General features: G+C 46.5%; 1 long non-coding RNA gene across 1 annotated transcript; it reads right to left on the bottom strand.

The window, feature by feature from the left end:
• Nucleotides 1-1,737: 1,737 nt before the first annotated feature.
• Nucleotides 1,738-3,508, bottom strand: LOC123968605. The gene is made up of 3 exons (XR_006824500.1): nucleotides 3,342-3,508; nucleotides 2,952-3,067; nucleotides 1,738-1,814 (listed from the first exon to the last, which is right to left on the bottom strand). It is a non-coding gene; the product is annotated as an uncharacterized LOC123968605 (long non-coding RNA).
• Nucleotides 3,509-3,521: the final 13 nt, after the last annotated feature.

Genomic DNA, 3,521 nt, shown 5'->3' with positions numbered 1-3,521 from the left:
ATGTCTCTCTCTCTGTATGTGTGAGTGAATGTCTCTCTCCCTCTGTGTGAGTGAATGTCTCTCTCTCTCTCTCTCTCTCTGTGTGAGTGAATGTCTCTCTCTCTGTATGTGTGAGTGAATGTCTCTCTCCCTCTGTGTGAGTGAATGTCTCTCTCTCTCTGTGTAAGTGAATGTCTCTCTCTCTGTGAATGAACGTCTCTCTCTCTCTCTGTATGTGTGAGTGAATGTCTCTCTCTCTCTCTCTCTCTCTGTGTGTCTGTATGTCTCTCTCTCTCTCTCTCTCTGTGTGAGTGAATGTCTCTCTCTCTCTCTCTCTCTCTCTGTGTAAGTGAATGTCTCTCTCTCTGTATGTGTGAGTGAATGTCTCTCTCCCTCTGTGTGAGTGAATGTCTCTCTCTCTCTCTCTCTCTCTGTGTGAGTGAATGTCTCTCTCTCTGTATGTGTGAGTGAATGTCTCTCTCCCTCTGTGTGAGTGAATGTCTCTCTCTCTCTGTGTGAGTGAATGTCTCTCTCTCTGTGAATGAACGTCTCTCTCTCTCTCTGTGTGTGTGAGTGAATGTCTCTCTCTCTCTGTGTAAGTGAATGTCTCTCTCTCTGTGAATGAACGTCTCTCTCTCTCTGTGTGAGTGAATGTCTCTCTCTCTCTCTCTCTGTGTAAGTGAATGTCTCTCTCTCTGTGAATGAACGTCTCTCTCTCTCTGTGTGAGTGAATGTCTCTCTCTCTCTCTCTCTGTGTGAGTGAATGTCTCTCTCTCTCTCTGTGAATGAACGTCTCTCTCTCTCTCTGTGTATGAGTGAATGTCTCTCTCTCTCTGTGTAAGTGAATGTCTCTCTCTCTGTGTGAATGAACGTCTCTCTCTCTCTCTCTGTATGTGTGAGTGAATGTCTCTCTCTCTCTCTGTGTGAGTGAATGTCTCTCTCTCTGTGTGAGTGAATGTCTCTCTCTCTCTGTGTGTGTGTGAGTGAATGTCTCTCTCTCTCTGTCTCTGTGAATGAACGTCTCTCTCTCTCTCTGTCTGTGAGAGTGAATGTCTCTCTCTCTCTCTGTCTGTGAGAGTGAATGTCTCTCTCTCTCTCTCTCTCTCTGTCTGTGAGAGTGAATGTCTCTCTCTCTCTCTGTCTGTGAGAGTGAATGTCTCTCTCTCTCTCTCTCTCTCTGTCTGTGTGAGTGAATGTCTCTCTCTCTGTCTGTGTGAGTGAATGTCTCTCTCTCTGTCTGTGTGAGTGAATGTCTCTCTCTCTGTCTGTGTGAGTGAATGTCTCTCTCTCTGTGTGAGTGAGTGAATGTCTCTCTCTCTGTGTGAGTGAGTGAATGTCTCTCTCTCTGTGTGAGTGAGTGAATGTCTCTCTCTCTCTCTCTCTCTCTCTGTCTGTGAGAGTGAATGTCTCTCTCTCTGTGTGAGTGAATGTCTCTCTCTCTCTCTCTCTCTCTGTCTGTGAGAGTGAATGTCTCTCTCTCTGTCTGTAAGAGTGAATGTCTCTCTCTCTCTCTGTGTGAGTGAATGTCTCTCTCTCTCTCTGTGTGAGTGAATGTCTCTCTCTCTGTCTGTGAGAGTGAATGTCTCTCTCTCTGTCTGTGAGAGTGAATGTCTCTCTCTCTGTCTGTCTGTGAGAGTGAATGTCTCTCTCTCTCTCTCTCTCTCTCTGTCTGTGAGAGTGAATGTCTCTCTCTCTCTCTCTTTGTGTGAGTGAATGTCTCTCTCTCTCTCTCTCTGTGTGAGTGAATGTCTCTCCACCCACCTTGTTGTCGTCTGAATCAAAGAGGTGAACTCCTACTGCAGGAGGTGTGATCTCCATGGTGTCAAAATAAAAGCCTGCAAACACAAGCAACCAATCAGAGGGAGGACGGAGGAGAGGACGAGAACAGAAGGAATAAGGAAGGAAAGGAAGGAAAGGAAGGAAGGACAGAGAACTAAAGGAACTGTGAAGGAAGGAAGGAAGGAAGGATAACTAAAGGAATTGTGAAGGAAGGAAGGAAGGAAGGAAGGAAGGAAGGATAACTAAAGGAATTGTGAAGGAATGAAGGAAGGAAGGAAGGATAACTAAAGGAATTGTGAAGGAATGAAGGAAGGAAGGAAGGAAGGAAGGACAGATAACTAAAGGAACTGTGAAGGAAGGAAGGACAGATAAATAAAGGAACTGTGAAGGAAGGAAGGAAGGAAAGGAAGGAAGGACAGATAACTAAAGGAACTGTGAAGGAAGGAAGGAAGGAAGGAAGGAAGGAAGGAAGGAAGGAAGGACAGATAACTAAAGGAACTGTGAAGGAAGGAAGGAAGGAAGGATAACTAAAGGAATTGTGAAGGAAGGAAGGAAGGAAGGAAGGATAACTAAAGGAATTGTGAAGGAATGAAGGAAGGAAGGAAGGAAGGAAGGAAGGACAGATAACTAAAGGAACTGTGAAGGAAGGAAGGAAGGACAGATAAATAAAGGAACAGTGAAGGAAGGAAGGAAGGAAAGGAAGGAAGGACAGATAACTAAAGGAACTGTGAAGGAAGGAAGGAAGGACAGATAAATAAAGGAACTGTGAAGGAAGGATAAATAAAGGAACAGTGAAGGAAGGAAGGAAGGAAAGGAAGGAAGGACAGATAACTAAAGGAACTGTGAAGGAAGGAAGGAAGGAAGGAAGGACAGATAACTAAAGGAACTGTGAAGGAAGGAAGGAAGGAAGGAAGGAAGGAAGGAAGGATAAATAAAGGAACAGTGAAGGAAGGAAGGATAACTAAAGGAACTGTGAAGGAAGGAAGGAAGGAAGGAAGGACAGATAACTAAAGGAACTGTTAAGGAAGGAAGGAAGGAAGGACAGATAACTAAAGGAACTGTGAAGGAAGGAAGGAAGGAAGGAAGGAAGGAAGGAAGGAAGGAAGGACAGATAAATAAAGGAACAGTGAAGGAAGGAAGGAAGGAAGGAAGGAAGGAAGGAAGGATAAATAAAGGAAGGAAGGAAGCTTCACCTATGTTCCCGTTGTTTCCCAGCGGTGTGTCCCTCAAGGCGGCAGAAAACCCTTCCCATGATCCTCCAGCACACTCGTTCCTGATGCGTTCCCTCGTCAGAGAGCCGTTCTTGAAGCTGGGGATAAAACACACACACGTGACTTCCTGTCTGAGGCTGCGAGCCGCGAGCCCATTGGTTCCTCCTGAAGACCTAAACCAGCTCAGAGACGTGGTTTGCTGCTAATCTGCTGGACTGGTGCGGCTTTAAGGAACCTGGATCCCGACCGAGGTTCTTTCTTTCTGGTCTGCACACATACGTACCTGCAGTTATTTAAAGTTCTCTTAAAGTATTTTCTGCAGTATCTTGTAGTATTTTACAGAATAAACAGAGTGGCCGTCCAGGTTCGTACCACAGCAGAGCCATGTAGGCCCGCCGGTCGACGGGGTTGCAGAAGATGTGCCCCTCCGGCGCCGGGCGAGGCCGCCGGATCCACAGGAAGAGCGTGTCGCTGGTGCCGAGGGACACCTGGAGACACAGAGGACACACATGAAGACGTCCGGACTCTGCTCTGCACACGAGCGACGGGCTG

The sequence above is a fragment of the Micropterus dolomieu genome, linkage group LG01 (genome assembly GCF_021292245.1).
Source record: "Micropterus dolomieu isolate WLL.071019.BEF.003 ecotype Adirondacks linkage group LG01, ASM2129224v1, whole genome shotgun sequence".
Lineage (NCBI taxonomy): Eukaryota > Metazoa > Chordata > Actinopteri > Centrarchiformes > Centrarchidae > Micropterus > Micropterus dolomieu.
This window is presented reverse-complemented; position numbering and strand designations above follow the sequence as displayed.